We start from the raw sequence: 26,164 nt of genomic DNA on the forward strand, positions 1-26,164 counted from the left end.
TATTTTCTTCTAAGAGCTTCGTAATTTAACTATTAGGTTTAGGTCTATAATTTATTTTGAGTTAGTTTTTGCACATAATGTTAGGGAAGAGTCTAACTTCTTTCTTTCGCATATGGATATCCAGTTGTCCCAGCACTATTTGTTGAAAAAATTTCTTTTTTTTCTTTAAATTATCTTGGTACTCTTGTAGAAAATGTAAGGGTTCATTTCTAGACTCTCAATTTTCTTCCATGGATCTATATATCGATCCTTATGCCAATACCACACTGCCTTGATTACTGTAGCTTTGTAATAAATTTTAAAATGAGGAAGTGTGAGTCTTCCAAGTCTTTTTTCCTCAAGAACTTTTTTGGCTATTCTGGGTCCCTTGTAGTTTCCTATCAATTTTAGGAGTTTGTCAAATTATGCTGGGATTTTAGGATTGCTCACAGCATGTAGATCAGATAGGAAATACTGTCATCTTAATATTAAGTCTCCCAGTCCTTGAACATGAGATATATTTCTATTTATTTAGGTCTCTTTTATTTCAATGATGTTTTGTAGTTTTCACAGTATAAGTTTTGTATATCCCTTATTAAATTTAACCCTGAGTTTTTTTATATATATTCTTTTTGATGCTTTTGTAAATGGAATTGTTTTATTCCTTTCCTTTTGGATTGTTCATTGCTAGTATATGGAAACACAATTGGTTTTTGTATATTGTTCTTATATCCTGTAACCTTGCTGAACTCACTGATTAGTTCTAATAGATTTTCATACATGAATTCTTCAGGATTCCCTGTCTATATACATGAGACATTCCTGGGTGGAGGCCAAAATTCCTGGATGATCTCTTCAGATCCAAACCTCCCATTATTTCTAAGCATATCCCTCTCTTACCCTGTTCGAATGGACTTTTTTGTTGATGTTTTATTCATTTTTACCACGTAGTATTCACTTCCTCTCTTCTGGAAATAGTACTTTATTTTTTTTTTCCAGGCATACACTCTCCTCCTCTCACTCTGTCCGTAGTCTTCAGAGAACGTAGCTCCAGGAGTGAGCATGTGATATAAGCCTGGCCATCATGTCTATCTGGCTACTATTAGTTCAGGTCTGGGAACATGGTACAATTAGGACCAATGGGTTTCAATCTCAGGACTTTGAAAAGCATACCACAAGATCTCATAGTTGTCTTTTCTGGCAGACTTCTTAGAGCCAACACAGAGAAAAACAGAGAAGAGAGATGGAGAGAGATTGGGTCTGATTACTTCTTCAGCCCAGAATCTCATTACACTGGGAACTCAATCTAGCCCTTGACTGTTTCAGTGTGTGAACCAATAAATTCTCTTTATGCATTAGGCAGTTATCTGTCACCCACATTGATGTTATTTCAGACCATGTGCAAGGCATTGCTACTCATAAGAGACCAGTACTTTCCCTTTGCAACTCCTAAAGGCTTTACGTTTAAGTGAATTGTCTAGTGATTAAAGAATAGCAAATACTTTTTAAAAGTATGTTTTATGTTTTCATTCTATGAAGGAAGCCCAAGTTAAGAAAACTGATTTTCATTAAGGGTGTACATATTTGAATTATTTAGCTCTACATTTGGCAAAGAACTTGGTTTGAATTTCATACTCAGTCCCTCTGGTGGCTAATTTAACATAAAACACAGTCCAGGCTTCCTTTTCTCCCCGCAGTTTTAGCTAATGGTCAGTTTGTCATCAGAGGGTCTAGGACCACGCAGACTCAGCTCCATACTATGTTTAAAATGAATCCCCTTAGATGGAAAGAGCCAGCTTATATTTACCAAGAGACTCTTTTAGAGAGAGTTTTGTATTATATCCAACAGTGTTAAGAAGAAGAAGAAGAAAAAAAAAAAAAAACTTCCAATAATCAGTTCCACAAGAGAGGCTGTTGACTTTTCACTCATTCCTATAGCTCATGAACCCAACCTTGAATTCCAGAGAGAGAAAGCTACCCTCAGCTTGTGATTTAACAAGTTCTGCAGTTCACGAGGAACTGAAGAGGTTTTTAGCTCCAGGTACCATCCCTCTGGCTCCATTCTTTTAGCGAATAGACAACAGGATATTACTCTAGGGAAGGAGGTTCTTTTATCTCCCAGCTGTAGCTTTCTTTAGAGAAAGCGGATTGTGGAGGTCAGAACATGGTCCTTCCCTGAATAGACAAGATTGATTTATTAGTTAGCACCTTGATAATTCTTTCCTAAGTAAAGGCAAGCAACAGTGCTTACGAGCATGGATTTAAAGCTCCTCATACATGGATCAAAAAGTTGCCACTCCCGCTCACTAGAATGTGTCCATGGAAAAGGTCCTGAACCAGTCTGAGCCTTAGACTCCTGTTCTGTAAAACGCAGTTGATAATAAAGCCTACCTCATGGGACCGATCTGAGAACTGCAGGTGATAATGATGTAAAATGCACTTAGCTCATGGTGTCTAATAAGTGTTCCTCAAACATGTTATTTTTGTGACTGTTTAAATAAGTGTTCCTTAAATATGTTATTTTTGTGACTGTTTAATCCTCAGTAAGAAGCGTAAATATCAGATATCCCTGCCTCCCTCTAAGAGGGCACATTCCCAGTTCATTTTCAAAACTCCAGTGGCCAAGACGAGCAAACTTTCTAGATGTGACTGAGGCTGAACAAAGCTGGCATTATCTACTCCTGGTGCTCTCTTTGAAGGCTAGGTATTCCAGTACCTTATGGCACCACAGTCCTCTAACTATCAGGGATTTAAAAATACATATAGCTTGCTATTTTTTTTCTTCTGTCTCCCTTTCTCATTCCTGAGTTTTATAAGCATTGAGGGGTTCTGCCATTCAGCTTTCCAGATCTGTCTGTTTTTATCCCACCAGGTCCACCTGAAGCCTCTCTTCTGAAATTTGACCAGAAATGACAAAGAATTGTGAGTTGGTTCCACTGAACATCCACCCAGAATGATGACCCCCAAGTTAAAGGCATTTTTCAACCATCACAATGGAGTGAATGATGTAGACATTAGCACCCCTACTTATAGTCATTGATGAATCTGCTCTTGGCAGTCAGAGCACCGAAGTGTGACTGCAACGATGGTGAGGGGGAGAGTTGGAAGGGGAGATAAATGAGCTCATTGTGCCTATGTATTCTGGAGGCCAAGGCTACTACCAGGTGTTTCAAGAATTGGGATACAAAAGAAATGAATTTTGTCACCTAAAAAGAGGAAAGGATTCAACAAAGGCAAACTCTGGAAAGAAAGAACAGCCAGTGACACCCAATTTCTACCTCTTCCGATCATGGCATTCATCTATTTTATGTCTCTAGCCAAGGAAAAATGCAATGCCTCCTTTACAGGTTTGTTCTGCTGGAGATGGCGATTATTAAAGCAATTTGTTAGAGGCAGATTGCGAACATATTAAAGCAAGATAATCGTGTTGGAGAAGCTTGCCTGAAGCAGGGATTCAGCTGGAATGGCCAATGCACACAGTCTGTTTTTCAAAACTGGGTAATGATGAGCACATTTAGTGACCAAGATGCATGGCATGATTTAATGGGATTTCCCCCAAAATATATATGGAAATGGGATTAAGCCTGCTTAAATAGTGGGTACTTTTGGAATCCTGCTTTAAGAGAATACAGCTTAGATCACAGCCTCTTGTAGGGGAGAAAAATTAAATCTGCCCCTGAAGTTTATGTATTCATTCAATAAATATTTATCTAACGCCTACTCTGCACAAGAGGCTGGAAATTAACATGTGAAGAATAAGAAGGACATAGTGTGTGGTTTTATAAGGTTTCCATGCTGGTGAAGGAGATCAAACATAGTATTATACAGTTAGCTACTCAATTACAATCATGACAAACGCTTCAAAGGATAACTACAGGGCACTTTGCATGTGAGTATCAGGGGAACTCACTCTAATCCAGACACTCAGAGGTTTTCTTGAGGAAGTAGCATTTAAGCTAAACACTATTAATAGATGAGAACCAGTTAACAAGTGGGGTGGAGAATGAAAATGTGTTCCAGGCAAAGACTATCGCATATGCCAAGGCTGTAAGTCAGGAGCAACAGCGTAACCTGGTGTGGTTGGAGGTAGGAGAGAAGAGGAGAAGCGAATGAAGGTCCTGGGAAGGTTGTTAGAAGCCTTTGCACATGCTGCACTCTTGCCTGGAGCACAACATAGTGCTGGAACGTGCATTTAGGGCCATGGTTGGGATCTGACTCTGGCCTAAGAATAATGGGGAGCCACTGAGGGACCCTAAGCGAGTGGCCTGGCAGTAGCTTAGCATTTTGGAAAAATCACTCTGGGCCAGGGGTGGTGGCTCACCCCTGTAATCCTAGCACTTTGGGAGGCCAAGGTGGGCCGAGGTGGGCAGATCATGAGGTCAGGAGTTTGAGACCATCCTAGACAACACGGTGAAACCCCATCTCTACTAAAAAAAAAAATACAAAAATTAGCCGGGTGTGGTGGTGCGCAACTGTAATCCCAGCTACTTGAGAGGCTGAGGTAGGAGAATTGCTTGAACCTGGGAGACAGAGGTTGCAGTGAGCCGAGATCGTGCCACTACACTCCAGCCTGGGCAACAGGGAGCAAGACTCCATCTCAAAAAAAAAAAAAAAAAAGTGCTTATATTTATTAATTCATTTAGTCCTACAAACAACCTCTGCAATAGATACTATCATTATACTCATTTTATAGATAAGAAAATTGAGATTCACAGAGCCAGGGCCACCCCAGCAAATAGCATAGCTGGGATTCAAAACCAAGCAGTTTGAGTGGGTATTAAAGAAAAACAAGTTTCCATACAACTTACGAGGCAACAACAGGCAGAAATAGAGGTTGAAATTTATGTTAATCACCTTCCGTGATTCTACACTCTCAATAAATTCAGATAGAAAAATCCAAGATGACGGCACAGAGGCACAGCGCTCTGAAAAATTGAACACTGTGCCACGCTTATGAAGAATGAAACAGGCTGGATGTCGTTTCCACAGCATCCCACATGTTCCCACCCTTCGCCTCATGACAAAGGAAAGGCGACTTCCATTTATGTGCCAATGGATCATGTCCCAGCATTCCAAGGGATTTCTGTGAATTGTCACTGAATTCTCACGAGAATCCTACAAGATGGATTTTATTACTGTTACAGTTTACACATGAGGAAACTGAGGCATAGGGAACTGCAGTAACAGGCTGACTCTGCTACTAAGTGGTAGAGACAGGATTCGAACCCATACACTGACATCAGCGTCTATGTTCCTAACCGCTATACAGTGGTGCCCATTGTAAAGTGAGGAGATCGGTCAGTACTTGTGGAATAAATAAATAAGTGTTTCAGAAACGTTCACAGCAGTAGGGGACGTAGTCAGGAAGTAAATGAGTACCTTCCTAGGAGGATATATTGGAATCCCTAGGGAGTTTTTATTTTCAAACTACCTACCTGTTTCTTAGCTACTCCCATCTGCTACTGGTGGATGAAAAGCCTTACTGTGGCCAGTCACCTTTAGTGATCAGAAGTGTGTTTTCTCACTCAAGCATATAGGGAAGAAAAAGAAAAACAACTTTGGAAATTATTGTTCTAGACCAGTAGTTCCCAAACCTGCCTGCACACTAGACTAAACCAGGGAATTTATAAAAATACTAACACCTGTGCCCCACCTTCAGTGGATTAAATTAGAACTGCTGGGGGTGGGGCCTGGACATTGGTATTTCTTCTTTTTTTTTTGAGACCGTGTCTTGTTCCGTTGCCAGGCTACAATGCAGTGATGTGATCTCAGCTTACTGCAACCTCCACCTCCCGGGTTCAAGCGATTGTCCTGCCTTAGCCTCCCGAGTAGCTGGGATTACAGGCGCGCAGCACCACACGCAACTACTTTTTGTATTTTTAGTAGAGACAAGTTTCACCATGTTGGCCAGGATGGTCTCGATCTCTTGACCTCATGATCCGCCCGCCTCGGCCTCCCAAAGTGCTGGGATTACAGGCGTGAGCCACCATGCCCGGCTGACATTGGTATTTCTTAAAAGCCACCAAGGGAATTCAATATATGGTCAAGACTAAGAAGCACTAATACACTCTCCTCATCAAAAAGCAACCAAGGGATGCTCCAGGCCCACCTCATTCCCCTTCCTTAGATATTAGCTTAGAGGTACAGACATCATGGGTGTTTGGTATTTAAAAGTTTAATTCAATTCAACCAATATTTCATGAGCACCTCCTTTTTTGGGTTTATTTTTAATTTGGGGGGGTACATACTTATGGGGTATAGGAGAGATTGTGATACAAACATACAATGTGTAATAATCGCATCCTCAAGCATTTATCATTTCTGTTACAAACAATCCAATTAGGTTCTTTATTTTTATTTGTATTGAGACAGAGTCTCGCTGTGTTGCCAGGCTGGAATGCAGTGGCGTGATCTCAGCTCACTGCAACCTCTGCCTCCCGGGTTCAAGCGATTCTTCTGCCTCAGCCTCCTGAGTAGCTGGGACTGCAGGCGCATGTCACCACACCCAGCTATTTTGTGTGTGTGTGTGTATTTTTTGTAGAGACAGGGTTTCACCATGTTGGTCAGGATGGTCTTGATCTCTTGACCTTGTGATCCGCCTGCCTCAGCCTCCCAAAGTTCTGGGATTACAGGCGTGAGCCACTGCACTTGGCCAGTTTCTTTATTTTTAAATGTACAATTAAATTACTATTATAGTTACTCTGTTGTCCTATCAAATATTAGATCTTATTCTTTTTTTCATACCCATTAACCATCCCCAATTCCCCTCTGTTTTGAAAAGACGTTTTAGTCTGCTCTCATGTTGCTACTAAAGACATACCCAAGACTGGGTAATTTATAAAGGGAAGAGGTTTAATGAACTCACAGTTCCACATGGCTGGGGAGGCCTCACAATCACCATGGAAAGTGGAGGAGGAACAAAGGCACATCTTACATGGCAGCAGGCAAGAGAGCATGTGCAGGAGAACTGCCCTTTATAAAACCATCAGATCTCGTGAGACATATTCACTATCACGAGAACAGCACTGGAAAAGCCTGCCCCCATGATTCAATTACCTCCCACTGGGTACCTCCTGTCACACATGGGAATTATGGGAGCTACAATTCAAGATGGAATTTGAGTGGGGACACAGACAAACCATATCAAGAGACAAAGAGGCACAAAGCACAACTTTGATCTTTTATGGCCCCAAAGCATAATAATGGGATAATACAAGCATAGAGATGAGTATATAACATAGTTACAATATATAAGAGAATATTCCAGAGATATGAAGGAGGAGGAGGATCAACAGGAAGAAAGGTCCTAATGGAAAGTGGAAGAGTCTCTCTGGGCAGCTAAGAAAAATGCCATGGAAGTACAGAGAAAATGGATGCAGAAGAACAAAGCAAAGACAAGATTTCTTTTCTTTTTAAAAATTTGTTGAGTTAATTGTAGATTCACATGCAGTTGTAAGAAATACAGAGAAATCCCATATATCCTTCACCACTTTTTCCCGATGGTAACGACTCGCATAACTATAGTCTGTATCTCATCTCTTTTCTTTTTGATAAAAGGCTCTGAGAATGAGCAGATTTCAAAAAAAAAAAAAAAAATTAACCATCCTATCAGATAATTTAATTATGAGCATGAATCAACACTGTATTTTAAATTTGTGACAAAGACAAGAGACTTTGCTGACCTTGGAAGGGACATTTTCTGGGAAAAGAGAAGTATGAAATAATCACTGTTAGACTGAATACATGTAAAAAGAATGCCTGGTTAAGAAGATCATTAGACCCTTGACTGACAGTCCGCTAAGTAGGTGGGTAGGTAGTTTCCCAGAAGAGGTCGTAATCTCATTAAAGTTTAATGTAAAACTGCTTAAACATTTTATCACAAATCTTAATTTCCTTCCTAGTAGGAGGTTATGAATTACAGCATGAAAAAACTTCTGTATCAAACCAGATTTGGGACAGTTTTTCTTTATCATAAGCCAGGGATCTGAGTGAAATGTTGAGTACCCACCTTGAATTTTGGAAGGAATAAACACAATACCAAGAACTGAGGCCGGGAACCACGCCTGTAATCCTAGCACTTTGGGAGGCTGAGGCAGGCAGATCACCTGAGGTCAGGAGTTTGAGACCAGCATGACCAACATAGAGAAACCCCATCTCTACTGAAAATACAAAATTAGCCGGGCGTGGTGGCACATGCCTGTAATCCCAGTTTCTTGGGAGACTGAGGCAGGAGAATCCCTTGAACCCAGTAGGCAGAGGTTGTAGTGAGCCAAGATGGCACCATTGCACTCCAGCCTGGGCAACAAGAGCGAAACTCCGTCTCAAAAACAACAACGACCAAAAAAAAAAAAAAAAAAAAAAAAAGAACTGAGGCCCTGGGGAGGATGACCTAAGAAGAAACCGACAGGAGACCATTCAGGAACATGGAAACTTTAGTTTCTGTGTGACATACAAGACTTGATGTTTGTTATATATTTTTTCCAAGTTAGACTATGAGTCCTCTATAATGTAAGCTTCCAGGACAGGGATTTCATTTGTGATACTGTTTCCTCCCCTTTGAACATTATCAAGCACATAATAGGCTCACAATGCAATAAATATTGACCGAATGAATGAATTTCTAAACACTTAACCAATAACACTGCCTTTCCTATATTTCAAGCATGTCAAAGGTGGGGACTGTATTTCATGAATTTTCATGAACTGATATTTGGAAAACACATGAAGGAGTATGTTGATATACACCAAGACTGAAACTGTTAAGAAGATTTAAGAAGATTTTCAGCCTCATCTTGGCCAAGAACCTCTACCCAGACACAGGGGACCCAGGAATCACTCAAGAAAGCCTTCATTGTAATTACGAAGATGAAGAACAAATCAGTGGTTGCTGGGAATTGAAGAATGGGATGTGACTGCAAAGGGATAGCATAAGATAATTTTTTTTTGGGGGGGAGAAGCTACTCTGTATCTTAACTGTGATACAAATCTATGTATCTATTACAATTCACAGAACTATACACAATAAGTCAATCATTTAAAAAATGTTGCCACTAAAAATCCCATTGAATGGATATCTTGTGTTGAGGGAGGTGCCTGCCAGCCAATGCACTACTGCTTCCTTCTCTTGGACCAGCACCACTCCCACATACCACCTCTATGTGTGATGAGGTCTCCAGGAATGACACTTATACTGGGAGACTCCACTCCCATCTCTATCCTTCAGGGTGACTGACAATGGGTAGACAGCAAACTAGACCAAGTAGGTATCTCTCTCAGATATTTAAAACCGGGACTGTAGCTATAAGTAAATCTCTAAGAGTTGCTGGAATGGTAATGATAATACCTAAAATTGTGAGACAGCCATATGGTATTTCATAGATATCAAAGTTGAGTTAGATGGTTTACAGAATGAGACAGAAGGATGTAAGCCTACCAAAAGAAGTGATGATAAGGGGAATGAGAGAGAGATTGAGAATCAGACATGTTGGCTGACTGATTTAATGGGTTTCCAGTTTCTAATTCCTCTCCTCAAGGTCTACCTACTTTCTTCCCCTGGGTTTCAATGAGCTACCCCACACCCTTATAATAGTCCTCATGTATTCTTCTGTTTAATCAAGCTCAGTTGTCCCGTTTGTAAAAACATAGACTCTGAATTAATCTACAGGTCTTTAAACACTAGTTCCAGCACCATCAGATACTCAGAATTTGGGCAACTCAACCTCTTGATGCCTCAGTTTTCTCATCTTAAAAGGACAATAGTACTTTTTACACAGTGGTGAGGATTAAATGAGTCCCTATAAAGCTTTTAGAGCGATGCTTGACACATAATAAGAATCCAGACATGTTGCTATTATTATGACTAACACAGCTTTATCAGAGTCTGTCTAGACTCTCAATATCATTTCATAGCAGGAAATAGCTATAATTGTCAATATATTCTGAGGTGAAGGAACAAAAAACAGGAAACCATCTCATTCATTATAAGAACCCCAAGACTTCCCCGAAACATGAAAAATGTCTCTTGAAATGATTATTCTAATCTAATGCAAAATTATGAGCATGAGGAATTTTATTGTATCTCTTTAAAATCTGGTAAGATTTCCTGTGAAATTATACCATGGTATCAAAATGAAATTTAAGACCTTTCACCAAGTTTGGTCCTATTCTCTCTGTGGCATGAATACAGTGAGGGGATGTGGATGATCTCTTCCATCTGTATTGTAATTTTAGAGTTCACAAAACATCTTCTCGGATTCTATTTCCTTTTTAATTTTTTTTATTATTTTTATTTATTTATTTATTTATTTTAGACAGGGTCTCACTCTGTCGCCAGGCTGGAGTGCAGTAGCACAATCTCGGTTCACTGCAACCTCTACCTTCCCGGTTCAAGTGATTCTCCTGCCTCAGTCTCCCAAGTACCTGGGATTACAGGTGCACTCCACCACGCTCAGCTAATTTTTGTGTTTTTAGTAGAGATGGGGTTTCACCGTCTTGGCCAGGATGGTCTCGATTTCTTGGCCTCGTGATCTGCCCGCCTTGGCCTCCCAAAGGGCTGGGATTACAGGCGTGTCATTTTGATCTTTATGACAACTCTTTGAGGCAGGTATTATTATCAGAAATTTACAGATGAGGAAATAAAAGCTGAGAGAGACACCAACATCATCCAGCTACTTAGTTTCATAGCTAGAACAGAGGCCTTCTGGCTCCAAGAATCGGACTTCTTCCTAACAATCATGTTGATGCCTACCAGATTAACAGCTCTGCAGATGAAGACCAGTCTGATGTAATTAGTTTGTTCGCTTCTCAGCTTCTACTACCAACTCTTATGTTTCAGACCTATATATTAGGTTCTCACATAAGTGCAGTGAGGTTAGCAGACCATCCTCACTGTACAGACTGTGTAACCAGGTCTTCAGTAATTCAAGTCCAAGGTCACCTTTTGGGTATGTTAACTAATAATTATAGAAACCTGGAAAATCAACCAACTATCTCCTGACTTCAAATCCAGTACTTTCCCCCACTTTATGGCACTATCTCTCCTATGAGTTTATTCTTAGTGCTAGAACTTCAAATTTCCAACCAGGGCTGGGTGGTAGAGACATGTATTTCTTACGGTCAAACAAATTGCTAGAGCTAAGACAGAAACACACTTGCTTTTCCAAGCAGATAGGGACAGAATGAAAACTAAGGTCAACCGCTTGATATTGTGCAAATCTCACACAAGAATACAGTAGATATATGTATGTGGTTGGTGCTAACATAACTGCAGTTTTCGCCATAATTTTTAATAGCCAAAAAAAGCAAAGACTTTGTGCCATCCTTATATGATATTTTCACATAGGTGTCCAAGATAGACTGTTAAGTCGGTGGGGTGGGCAGTGAAGGAAGCACAATGTAGAACAGCTTAGCTGTTTGCTCCAACCATAAGGGGGAAGTAACACACTTAAATAGGTTATGTAATGAGTTGGAATATTTCTCTAGAAAGATGTCATTCACTGCAAAATAAGTCAGAGTTGGTCTTGGGCCTGAAAGAGCAGAGTTGCTTTGTTCTTTGTGTGGTTGAGGATGGAAATCCTTCTATAACAGATCCAGCTATCCCGCTACTGTGGTTTGCCTTAAGAAAATAATTGCAGGCCGGGCACGGTGGCTCACGCCTGTAATCCCAGCACTTTGGGAGGCCGAGGCGGGCAGATCACAAGGTCAGGAGATAGAGACCATCCTGGCTAACACGGTGAAACTCCATCTCTACAAAAAATACAAAAAATTAGCCGGGCGTGGTGGTGGGCACCTGCAGTCCCAGCTACTTGGGAAGCTGAGGCAGGAGAATGGCGTGAACCCAGGAGGCGGAGCTTGCAGTGAGCCGAGATTGCGCCACTGCACTCCAGCCTGGGTGACAGAGTGAGACTGTCTCGAAACAAACAAACAAACAAAGAAATTACAAGAGAGGTGGGAAGTGAGAGAGAAGAGTGTGTGTGTTTTGGGGGAGGGGACGGGGGGTGCCTGTGTGTGTGTATCTCTATATGTACAGCTAAATTGTGAGATCTATATATTAAAGAGCTTCGGAAACCTAGGGCCTGCACCTAAAGACACCACCTATTTAAACAATAGTTTGCGCAAATGGGAAAAGAAACTGGGTAACTGGGTTTGGCAGTAGTATAATCCTAGGTCATGGCTGATTTTATGCGAGAGTTTATGAATTACACCAGCACGGCCGGAGAACCTGTGTTTCAAGAGCAACCATCTGAAAATAAAAACTACCAAAGCCAAAAACAACATTATTCCTCAGCTGAGGAAGGTTTTTGTTTTTCTTTTTCTCTCTATAATTGTGGTAAGCAGACCTGCCTCCTTGAACAGTAGAATCAACCCTGTATTATGAGAAATTACCATAGGAGAATAGACTCAGGACAGGAAGAAAGATATTCTCACAGTATAAGTTTTCAGAGATATTTAATTTAGATAATAAAGGGAATATGACCTAACTTCTATTTCTGCCTAGGAGAGTGGCTTGTATCACACTAAATCTTCTGCCAATAATAACTATAAAATCTGGGTAAAAAAAAAATTAAGGCTGCTTGAAACCGTTGAAGGGCAACCAAGGCAGCCAGAGTGGATAAGGCAAGATCATGAAGAGATAAGGACACTACTGAGGTGAGACCTGTATTATTATCCAGTGTGTTTCCCTTTGAGGCATTTGCCAAGTCATAGTGCATGGCATTGAGGCCAAATAGAAATCAGCAACCTGGAACTTGCAGCTGTCTTAGCAATGAACTTCAAGACTCCCAAAGCATCCAGAACATGAAGGTCTAAGATTTCAGAGAAAACAAAGAGAATTTCTGAGAAGTTAGCCTGAAATTCTACATACAATTCTCTCCCAAGGGATTTGGAAGCTTCAGCGATGTACATACTCATCAAGCAAAATGCTGAGAACACAGGAAGAAAGCATGGGCCAAGAAGCTAAAAAGCTAGATTTGCGGAGATAAACTGTGGAGGTCGAAGGACACCAAAGATAATGGACGCTGCTTACGGAGAAGCCGGGGAGGGTGGTGGTGTGGAGGGCAGACTTTGAGTTGAAACGTCAATGGGCATTGCCCTAGGATTAGGGGTTACACTTTAGGAGTATGTACAAGCTGGAAATACGGCCAATACTTCCAAAAACTGAAACCTAGCATCCGCTAAAGCAAGGTAATCTGCTCATACTCTTTCTGCCTGTCAGAAAATAAAATAAATCCTTTGTAGAGGAAGATAATATTGTCCAGAGCCTCTACTATCTTTCATATAAAATATCCAGCATTCTACAAAAAAAAAAAAAAAAAAAAAATTATCAGGTATCCTGGGAAACAGAACAGAATGATTAAAAACCCTAAGAAAACACAGACAATAGAAACTAGCCTGGAAATAATCCAGATATTTAGTTATCGTACATGGACTTTAAAATAACCATTATTATTATTTCCAAAAATGGATAAAGAGATAGTGAATTTATTATAGGATTAGAACCCCGAAGAAAAAAGCAAATGGAAATTTTAAAATTGAAAAACATCGTTACTCAAATCTAGAATTCAGTCATGATTTTAAGAGAAGATAAGAAAGAGCAAAGATTAATGAAATAAAAGATAACTAAATAGAACATATCCAGATTGAGGCATGGGGAGAGGGGGAGGAATGAAAACCAGATAAAGGTGTGACCCAAGGGATATGATAGCAAAGTTTAATGAATGTGCAATAAGAATCTCAAAAAGAGAAAATAGAAAAGACGGAAAAGAAATATTTAAAGAGATAAGGACTGGAATTTTTCCAAAACTGATGGAAGATCAATCCACAGATTTAAGAAGCTCTATAATACTGAGAGAACATGAATACAAAATAAAATATCTGGGTATGTTGTTGCAGGCCAAAGACACAGAAAAAAAAAAAAAAAACAAAACAGCAAAGAGCAGCCAGAAGAGAGAAAGGGTTACATTATTTTCCAAGGGATATCAGTAAGACTAACAGCAGATTTCTCAATTAAAATGACAGAAACTAGAAGGCAGGGCAATAATATTCTTAAAAGACTGATAGAAAATAACTGTCAACCTCAAGTTCTATACACAACATGAAAATGAAGGTAGAATAAATACAATTTTACATAAATAAAAACTAAAATATTTAATTACAGCAGACTGGTACTAGAGAAAAGATTAAAGGAGGGTCTTAAAGTAAAAATAAAAACAGGAACAGTGATCCTAGAGGGAAAAAAAGCAGTACAGTAAGGAATAAAGGCAATGGAAAGGACACATATGTAAGTAAATCTAAACGAATATTGACTACCAAAACATCCACAATTTGTCTTATAGTGTTCACCATATTTTTAGAATTAAAATATATAACAATGATGACATAAAAAATAGGAGATGTTAAATAAAAGTTAACTCCTGTAACATTCTAGCTTTGTCTGGGAAATAGGAAAAAATGGTTACATCAAGTAGACCTTAATAAGTCAATGATGCATATTGTAACATCTATTGAAACCCCTAAGAGGAAAATAAGAGAATGTATACGAACATGCTAAAAACGAGCCAAAATGGAATAAAAAAAATTTATTAATCCAAAAGAAAATACAAACGAAAGTGTGATGACACATTTTACCATAAATATTTCAGTAACTAGCATTAAATGTTAATGGACAAAGTAATTCAATTAAAAGAGATTTTCAACCTGGATAAAAATAACCAGCTATATGCCGTTTATATGACACAGAACATTAATATAAAAATATAGAAGAGTTGAAAGTAAAAGGATGGTAAGAGATACCCAAGGATATAGCAGAGCCAATGTCATTATACTAATAGCCAAAAAGTAGACTTTACTGAAATAAATATAATAGAGATAAAGATCTGTATAAGAATATGTATACACCAGGTGTGGTGGGTCATGCCTGTAATCCCAGCACTTTGGGAGGCTGATGTGGGAGGACTGTTTGAGGTCAGGAGTTCAAGACCTGCCTGAGCAACATAGTGAGATCCCATGTCTACAAAAATTTAAAAATTAGCCAGGTGTAGTGATATGTGCCTGTGGCCCCATGTACTCAGGAAGCTGAGGTGGGAGGATTGCTTGAGCCCAGTTCTCTGAGATTGCAGTGAGCTGTGATCATGCCACTGCACTTCAGCCAGGGCAACAAAGCAAGAACCTTTCTCAAAAAAAAAAAAAAGAAAAGAAAAAAGAAAAAAAAGAAAAAATATTGCATTTTTCACAATAGCCCCAAACTGGAGTTTACCCAATTGTCCAGCAGTATAATAAATAAATAAACATATTGTAATAGTCATAAGATGGCATATTACATAGCAATTAGAATGAGCAAACTTCTGTTAGACACACAATTACAGATGAATACTGTAGATAAAATGTTGAACAAAAGAAGACAAAAACGAAAGGGTGCATGACATGTGACTCCATTTATCAAAAATCCAAAATAGGAAAAGCTAATGAATGGTGGTGCAAGTCAAAATAATGGTTATCTTTGAAGAAGATGATGGAGAAGGAACATGGAAATCTTCTAGGGAATGTTTTCCATATTTATCTGAGCTGTGGGTCCATCTCTGAATATTTGTCAAGCAGTACAATTATGATTTGTGTATGTTTATGACTGTATGTTTTACTTCAATAAAATGTTTTAGGAAATAAGATAAATTTAATCCCATTTCCTATACCAAACTACTGAAAGGGGGTATATGACCTGTTTATGATAATTTTAATCATTAATAGTAACAGTAAACAATTAACACTTAGTCCTTCCAGAACGACAAATACTACATGTTCCCACTCACATGTGAGAGCTAAAAAATTTTATCTCATAGAGATAGAAGGTAAAATAATAGACACCAGACTGGGAAGTATGTGAAGGTGGGAGGGGGAAATGAAGAGAGATTGGTTAATAGGTACAAACTAAGAGTTGGATAGAAGAAATAAGTTCTAATATTTGATAGCTGACTAGGGTGACCATTGTTAGCAACTATATATTGCATATTTCAAAGTAAGTGGAAGAAGACTTGAAATGTTACCAATGCATATAAATGATAAATACTCAAGGTGATGAATATCCCAAATACCCTGGCTTGATCATTATACATTCTATAAGTGTAAAAGATACTCATTTATACCCAATAAATATGTAAAATATCATTTATTAATACAATTTAAAACTAGTCCTGCAGGTAAGTATTGTAAATATGGTAACTTAATACTTATAAAAATCTGTTAAGTAGGTTCTATTATTATCCCCATTTTACAGATAAAGGAATGGAAGAAGAGGGAGTGTCTTAGTCTATTTTCTGCTGCTATAGCAGAATATTACCGGCTAGACAATTTATGCAGAACAAGTGTATTTGGTTTATGGGTCTAGAGGATGGGAAGTCCAAGGACATGGCACCTGCATCTGGTAAGGTTCATCTTGTGGCAGAAAGGTAAAATGTAGAAAGTGGAAAGCAGAAGCAAGCACTCAACACAGTGAAAAAATAGCAGCCAGACTTACCCTTTTGTTAGGAGTCCACTCCCAAAATCATTAACCTACTCTGGTGGTAATGACATTAAGCCACTCATGAGAGTAAAGCCCTCATGGACTGAAGGCCCTCACCTTCTAAAGGCCCCACCTCTTAATACTGTTAAAAATATGATTAAGTTTCCAACAAATGAACTTTTGCAGGACACATTCACACTATAGTAGGAAGGTTAAGTAACTTGCCCTAAAAGACACACAGTTAATGGGTAGCACACTCTCTCCCTCTCCCTTCCCCTCTCTCCCTCTTTCCTTTTTCCTCTCCTCCCTGCCATTTCTCTGTTGCACATTAGAATCACTTGGGAAGATTTTTTAAAATGTCAATGTCTAGACTGCAGCCTAAGCCAATTAAATCAGAATCTCTAGAGTGGAACACAGGAAACTGTTTGCTTGTTTTTTAACAGAAAAACAATTCTTTGATAAATGTATGGTTGATTATCATTTTAAAGATATAAAGTTAAAGCTCAAAGAGGTTAGATAACAACTAATGATTAGAGGGAAATTAAGAAGTGGGGAAATCAGAATTTAACCCCCAGTGTATTGAGGTCTAGAATTTGAGTACCATACCACCTTCCAATGATCAGGAACTTTTGATTTTCTTCCAGGTACCCAAGTCTCCACATTAAAGGTACAGCCCCAACATCTTGGGTTGAAGAGGGGTATAGGTCTGGCATTTATCAGGGATTATTAGCTTTCTTCATCAGAAAACACCTGAAGATAGGCAGTCACCTATGGCAAGAAACAAACACCAAAGATGGAACTATGGGGATAAGACATAAATAAGTTTTACCTTAGGGATCCTGTTCTAGTATGATGTCCATGCTTCAGATTTTTATAACCAGGTCCTTCAATGATTAAACTTCTTTCATATGTGTCCAAAGTAGGCTTACCTTTCTCCTTCCTCTCTCCAGGGTAATTAAGTGACTAAATTATACTGAGGTTACAAAACTCACATTGAAAGAAAATTGGGTAACACTCAAGTGGGAAAAGGAGACATTTTCTAACATAAAAATATTATAATTGTGCAATGTTGGCCATGAAACATGCTGAGAAATAATTGTTTGAAAATTATCATTATCTAAATCTCAGTATGGGAGAGATAAAAGAGAACAATGTTCACACGAGCTTTCTCAATTAAGGGTGCTACAATCACGACCTCCAAACATAGAAGAAACAAATATATGCAGTTCTTTTAAACATATACTTAAAGTCACAAAATGGATTTTGAGTGTAATTTAAAGGCAGAGTGTCTCCCTACGACTTACTCGGTTATATTAGTGAGAAGTAGGGCGTGGAGGTAAAAAGTTCCCTTTGCCAGAAGATGTGCTTATTCCTACTAACCTGTGCCCATCCACTGGCCAGTCCCCTGATAGGGTCTTCTTTTTTAATATCTAAAATGATGTCCTCATCATCCCGATATCAGCTTCCTGAGCCACCCACTCCTTTGAAATTCAAATGAAACTGGCAAAGCCATATACCATATGCCATGGAAAAGTTCAGTGTTAATCTCCATCTCTGTGGAGCTTCTCAAGATGTCCAGAAAGAGTTGTCACAATCACTGGATCGTTTCTTACTCAGAGTCCCAATATTCAGGAGAGACCATTTAGTTTGTGGACAAACTCACTGTCGGCCCATTTTTTCACTAATCTCCATCACTTACCCCAGAATCCTCATCCTTTAACCCTGGCTACATGTGTGGCAGCCTTTACCATGAAGGGGGTTTCAGCACAGACATAAACTTAGCAGCAAAGTACCTCACTGTTTTAAAATTCAGTCAGTCTCTACACCTGCAACAGAATTTCCCACAGACTACCTCACTTGGTTCTGTTTCCACTCCTCTTTCTCCTCCTACCCCTTCCTTTGCTCCATGCAAGCCATAACTCCAAAATTATTACGAATCTCTCCTGAGGATGAGTTTTTACAATCTCCTTATTCACTGTCTCCTTCCAAACTATTCCTTGTCATCTCACAACTCTCCAAGCTCAACTGGTCTGAATATTAAGCTGTCGTGCTACAACAGTAGTTCTCTTCCTCAAAGAAGTTCTGCTGCCAGATTTTACATGATTAATTTTTACCATGCTTCAACCAAATGATATAAGTAAGTTCCCTTCTACTTCTAAATTCACCCAGTAGATGGTACCTAGTCTCTGCCAAGCACTGATATACTGGGATACACAATGGATAAACATGAATGACAAAGTCCCTAATTTCATCAAGCTCCCAACACGGAATTCAAGAGATGCTTGTTTGTTTGGAAAAAATATAGTGAAGTCTTTCACATTAATGAGTGAATGAGGGGCATTATTTCCCAATCTGTGACCTGGAACTCAGAATTGCATACATAATAATGGTTCTCTCTCTTCTTCTTAGGATACCCACCTAGGCCCTCTCATTTCTTAAAGAGGGGTTATAAGCTACAGAAGCAATGCTCCTAACCAACATTTACTAAATCTGCTTTATCAAAATAACGAAAACCCTCTATTTCTTCCACAAAATATACTAAATGCTCTCTACAGAAAGCTGAAAGCTCATGGCTAACAGGAAACTCTAATTTTTCTGCTACATTAACCAGCCAACTACTACTTCTAATTATATCAGATAAGAAGGCTTCCACTGTATTTTTCCAAATAAAAACAGTTTCTTCCCAAGTGGAAATCTAATGCAAGCTGTTGAAAAGGAAGTAATTCTGTTTTCTTCTTATCACATGCAGATCAGATGACTGGATGCCTCAGAACGACTTTGCCAGGACTACACAAAATTCACTTAGTCCTATTGCAGACTATGACTATGATCTTCTTTTGCAGAAAGGAAACGTAGGTAGTTGTCAGTTGTGTCAGCTACCTATTACTGAGAAACAAAGTCCCCTAATATTCAATGGGTTAGAACAATACACTTTTATTATTGCTTATGAGTCTATGGGTAATCAGGGAAGTTCTATTGATCTGCGCAAAGCTTGGGTGATCTCATCTTATGTCTACAGTCAGCTGACAAGGTCATCTGGTAATGGCTGGTCGAAAATAGACTTACATGTCGCATGGTTGGTTGGCTGCTAGCTAAAGTAAAGGGAGTCACTGAGCCCTGTGTCGTCTCTCCATTCAACTGGCTAGCTCACGGCAGACTCCAAAAGAAAGTGTAAGTTGCAACATCTGCTGAGGGGGAGGTTTAAAGCTGATATACTGTCACTTCCGCTATGTTCTAATAGCCCCTGTAATTTATAAGATTTTATGGTTTGAATTTTGTCCCCCCTTAGATTCATAAGTTGAAGCCCTACCCCCTCACTGTATTCGGAGATAGGTGCTTTAAAGAGGTAACTAAGGTTTTAAAAGGCCATAAACGTGGAGCCCTAAGCTAATATAACCTCTGTCCTTATAAAAAGAAGAAGAGATACCAGAAGTACACACACATACACACACACACGCGCGCACACACACAGAGAGAGAGAGAGAGAGAGGACCCTGTCTGTGAGGACACATGGCCTTTGTTGTTTTATCAATATTTATTGATGAAACAATTGAATTCTTTATAGGAAAAAAATGAACCATAATACTTTTTCCCCAAACAAAAATTAATTCAAGTCGAATTATATACTTAGACATAAAACCCAGAATCATAACATTTCTAGGAATAAAATAATATTTTTAAGACCTTGGGTATGTGAAAATTTTTTTGAACAGGACACAAAAAGGGATGAGGCGTCATCTGCAAATCAAGGAGACAGACCTCAGGAGAAACCAAACCTGACAACACTTTGATCTTGGACTTCTAGCCTCCAGAACTGTGAGAAAATAAATTTCTGTTGTTTAAGCCCCCACCTAGTCTGTGGTATTTTTCATGGCAGCCTAAGCCAGCTCATACACAAGGTAAACCCAGACTCAAGGAGTAGACAGATAGATTCCAATTATTTATGAAAAGAGCAACAAAGTTGTATTATGAAGGTTGTAGATATAGGGAGGGATGGAGAATCAAAACTATTGTTGTAATCGATCTACCCTACTACATCAGTTGAGGCAGAATTATCAACACTTTTTGGCATTGTGTTTCAATTTTACCTGTAAATTTCAGTATTTAGAAGAAAGTCAGTGGGTTCCCTTACACAGTGGACATAGAATGCACCCAAAGGATTGAAACAAGTCACTTAAACTACAGCAAAGGGCTGAGACTAGATATGATGAGGTGTCCCTCTAAGGCATACTAGTCCTATGTAGTAGATATAGCTGCACCCATAGAAGACTCAGAGGCATGAAGCAGGACTGAAGTCTCTAGGCTCTGAAATCAGGGAGCAGGAATAGAGAGCAAAGAGAAATCTTCAGAACCCAACATGTTTGTAGGTTGGTGGTAGAGCCAGGAAAGACTTCCTCCAGTTCTGAAAGCTGGAAATGTGTTCCTAAAGCACAGAGAGATTGTTACACTCTCACCAGCATTCAGACCTGGGCCCTGCTGAAAGGAAGTCCTGATCCCACACTCACTTGAAGCCAGAGACAAACTGAATTAAACAAACTCCGCAGCAAAACCCAAACTGAGCTCAACTACAGATTAGATTGCATCAGTCCCTGCTGCAGTAACCTAGCATAAGAATAGCCAAGGTGATCTTGAGTAAAAATAATTGAGCTGGAGGAATTTTCCTACCTGATTTAAAAATATACTACAAAGCAATAGTAATCAAAACAGCATGGCTGGTATAAAAACAGACACATAAGCCAATTAAAAACCCAGAAATAAATCCATGCATTTATGGTCTATTGATTTTTGAAAAAGAAGCCAAGAACATAAAATGGGGAAAGAATAGTCTCTTCAATAAATAATGCAGAGAAAACTGGATACCCACACGCAAAAGAATGAAATTAGATCTTGATCTCACATCAGATACAAAAATCAACCAGAAATAGATGAAAGACTTAAACATAAGGCCTGAAACTGAAAAACCCATAGAAGAAAACATAAGGGGAAAACTCCATTGCATTGCTATGAGCAATGATTTTTTTAATTAGACCCCAAAGATATAGACAACGAAAGCAGAAATAGACAAAAGGGATTTCATCACACTACAAAGTTTCTGCACAGCAAAGGAAACAATCAACAGAGTGAAGAGGCAACCTAGAGAATGGAACAAAATATCTGTCAATCATACACCTTATGAGGGAGTTAATATCTAAAATGCCTAGGGAACTCAATTTAGTAGCAAGAAAACAACCTGATTAAAATGGGCAAAGGATCTGAATAGACATATCTCAAAAGGCAACATACAAACAGGTATATAAAAGATACTGGATTTCTACATCTTTTTTTTAATTGACAAAAATTGTATATATTTATGGAGTACAACATGATATTTTAATATATTCATTATTTGATCTAGACATTTGATAGTCATTGTGGAATGACTGAATCAAGCTACCGAGCATACATCAATTCCCTACATATTTAGCATATCTTGGTGGTGAGAACATTTAAAATCTACTCACTTAGCAATTTTTACATATACAATGTTATTAATTATAGTCACCATAATGTACAATAGATCTCTTGAACTTACTTCTCTTGTCTAACTGAAATTTTGTATCCTTTGACCAACATCTCCCCAGTACTCCAACCCCCCAGCTTTATTTTTTATAGACTTTTTATGTACCAACAGGTATATTTTTAAAATGCTCAGCATCACTAGTCACCAGGAAAATGCAGATTGAAACCACAATGAGATAGCACTTCACACCTATTACAATGGCTTATCAACAAGATGAAAGATAACAAGTGTTGACCAGGAAGGTAGATACAAGGGAATCCTCGGATGCTGTTGGTGAAAATGTAACTTAGTACGGCTATTATGGAAAACAGTATGGCGTTTCCTCAAAAAATTAATAATAAAACAATTATTTGATCCAGCGATCTCTCTACTGGGTATGTATCTAAAGGATATAAAATCAGTATGTCGAAGGAATACCTGAACTATGTTCACTGCAGCAACAATAGCTGGAATTAACCTACATGTTCATCAGTGGATGAGTGGATAAAGAAAATATGGTATATATGCACAATAGAGTATTATTCAGCCTTACAGAAAGAAGTCCCCTTATTTGTGCCAACATGGATGCACCTGGAGGACATTATGTTAAGTGAAGTAAGCCAGGCACAAAAAAACCCAAAATATTGCATGAATGAGTTCATATGTTAAATCTAAAAAAGTAATGCTGGAGAATGAGGGCATTGGGGAGATGTTGGTCAAAGGATACAAAACTTCAGTTAGACAGGAGAAGTTCAAGAGATCTATTATACATATGGTTACTGTAACTAATAACATATTTATGTGAAAATTGCTAAGAGAGCAGATTTTAAATGGTCTTATCACCAAAAAATGCTAAGTATTTAAGTAAAGCATATGTTAATCAGCCTGATTTAGTCATTTCACAATGACTATCAAATGACTAGATCAAGCAATAACTACATAAAAACATCATGTGGTACTCCATAAACATATACAGTTTTGTCAATTAAAAAATAAAAAGATGCAAAAATCTCATACCTTTTTATGACTTAAAAAAAACTCAGCAAACTAGGAATTTCAAAAATTTCTCAAGCTGAAACAGTGCATCTATGAAAAACCTACAGCTACACCAAATATCTTATCATAATTAATATCAAAATTATAAATATTTTTCCCCAAAGATCAAAAACAAGGCAATGATGTTTGCCCTCACCCCTTGTATTCAGTATTATCCTGGAAATCAAAACTGTAGCAATAACATTTTTTATAACAAACTACTCAAACCCAGAAAACATTGCTGAGAAAAGTTAAATTTATAAAATTGTTATAAAAATTGGAAAAAAAATAGACTTCTAATAATTTGCAAATTACATTATTGTGTAAGTAGAAGTAGAATGTCCAAAGAAATCTACCAAACTTCTACAACTAATTAGTAAGTTTTTAAAAGTCACAGGACACAAGGTTGATATGCAAAATTAATTGTATAACTATATATAAGCAACAAGCAATTGAAAATTAAAATTTAAAACACAGTAACTCTCCCCTTCCTTTTCATTCCTGAACAATTCTGTCCAAAAGCCATCAGGTGGGGCTGAACACGTTAGGCAACCTTGCAGAGAAGTAGGGTAAAGTTGCTGTGGGCCTGTACATGGTGTTGAGGACTGAGTATGTGTAGAGGACGTCCACAAGAGAAGATGGCCCATCACAGGGCATCAGAGTTGAGCAGAGTGAAGCGCTGCCTACAAGAGAGGGTGACCAGGTGCTAGGCACCAAAGCCCATGCAGGTTGAATAGGACATCTGCTTGGGAGGGAAGCCCAGAACAGCCACCAGGGGGCAGGAGTGACAGCCATGGCTAGAGATTGGTATCTATGATAGGGTTGATCAAATAAACACATTGAGGGAAATGGGAGCTAGGTCTCTGTCAACAAAGAGATTTACAAACAAGGAAAGGCAGATAATGAGAATGAACTCTGTAGGGCTAGAATGAAAGATATTGGTGTAAATCCTTGGCTTTCAACAAGTATAAATAGATATTCACATAAGATATATAGATATGGGCATAAATATAGAAATAGGAATATACACAGAAGCTACTGAGCACACCTAAGGCTCAGATCTTGGTTTCTAAATACCATTCTAAAATGAAAGGAGACACAAAATAAAATAAAAGGGCTTCTTGTACAAATGGCTAATTCCAGGGCTAAAGAAAAAATAAGTACAAATGAATCTGGAACGCTTTGTGCTAGAAAGTAAGAAAGTTTTTTTTTAATAATAAAATAAAATAAAATAAAATAAATGGGGATATAATTAAAAAGACATGGAAATCTTGAAGGTGCACCTATCCACAAAATCTGCAACAATTTGAGCATCAAAATAAAAGAATAATATTAATGGATTAAAGCTAAGTAAAATATGAAGGCATGACCTATACTGATAATAATTAAATTCAAAGTTTGATGAAGAACAAAACTACATGAAGTATTTATTATAAGTGGATACATAGTAAATTTACAGTGGAAAGCTTAATAGGCATCCCCTTCATCAATTGATCAAAGTGAACATCATCAGTAAAGGAACAAATCAAAATTATGTGTCACTTGATAGGACTCCATAAGAACACTGTCTCGCTCTGTGATATTTCTGCCAAAGAGGAATAGCCTGAATCTAACCAAAAGGAAAGATCAGAACAATCCAAATTCTATAAAACATTCTTACAATTTGTCGAGGTCATCAAAGTCAAAGAAATACCGAGGAACTGTTTCACACTAGTTCAACTAAACATAACACATGATTCTGGACCAGATCATTTTCTTACAAAGACCATTTTGGGGACAACTAACCACACTTGAATGGAGTCTGAAGACTATGTATTAATAGTGCATACATGTCTATTTCCTGATTTTTATGTTCATATGGTGGCTATGTAGGGGAATGTTCTTGTTCTTAGAAAATACACATTCAAGTATTAGGAGATGATAATGTATCATGTGGAAATTTTCAAATGCTTTGAAAAAGTTTCTTTATTCTGTACTTGAAACTTTTTGGAAATTTTGAGATTGTTTCAAAATAAAAGGAACAATATAATTTTCAATAAGATCAAAATATCGAATATCTGGAAATAAATGCAATGAAACCTACTCAAACCCAGAAAACATTGCTGAGAAAAGTTAAAGACCTGAATAAATGAAATGTTATACAATGTTCGTACATTGGAGGTCTCAGTGCTGTTGAGATATTCATTGTTCCTAAATTGGCATGTAACTTCAGTATGATTCCTATCAAAATTCCAGCAGGCTACTTGTTAGACTTACATAAGATAACTCTAAAAATTTTTATGGCAAATCTACATGTCTAGAATAATGAAAACAATCTTGAAAAAGGTGAACAAAACTGGAGGACTAACATTATCTGATCTCGAGCCTTATTCTAAAGTTACAGTAATCAAGACAGTTTAATAGTAGGATAGAAAACTAGATCAATGGAACAGGATAGAGTGTCCAGAAATAGACCCACATTCATATGGTCAGTGGATTTCACATAACAGTACAAAGTCAATTCTATGTGGCAAAGAATGCCTTTTAAACAAATGTTGATGAAACAACTGAATGCTTTATAAGACAAAAAGTGAACCATGACAATTTCCCCCCACATACACAAGATGAACTATGTACTTAGACATAAAACTCTAGAACCATAACATTTTTAGGAAAAAAGAATATTTTCAAGACTTTGGGTATGCAAGACATTTTTGAACAGGACCTCAAAACACAGATGATAAAAGCAAAAAAAAGAAAAAGATTTTAAAATGTTGGACTTTATCAAGTTAAAATTTTCTGCTTATCAAAAGACAGCATAAAGAAAATGAATAGACAAGTTATGGTTTGGAAATATACTTATACCATCTATGTATGACTATGGGCTTGTATCTAGTATACACAAAAAACTACAAATCAATAATCTAATTGAGCAACCTAATTTTTCAAAATTGACAAAATACGTGAACAGACGCTTCACAAAAGAAGATACATGAATAGTCAACAAGTATTTGAAAAGCACTCAATGTTGTTAGTCATCAAAGGGAATGCAAATTAAAAACCACAATCAAATAGCACTTGACACCCAGTAGAATCACTAAAATGAAAAAGACTGACATAAAATGTAGGCAAGAATAAGG

Source organism: Mandrillus leucophaeus, unplaced genomic scaffold (assembly GCF_000951045.1).
Source record: "Mandrillus leucophaeus isolate KB7577 unplaced genomic scaffold, Mleu.le_1.0 Scaffold390, whole genome shotgun sequence".
NCBI classification, from domain to species: domain Eukaryota; kingdom Metazoa; phylum Chordata; class Mammalia; order Primates; family Cercopithecidae; genus Mandrillus; species Mandrillus leucophaeus.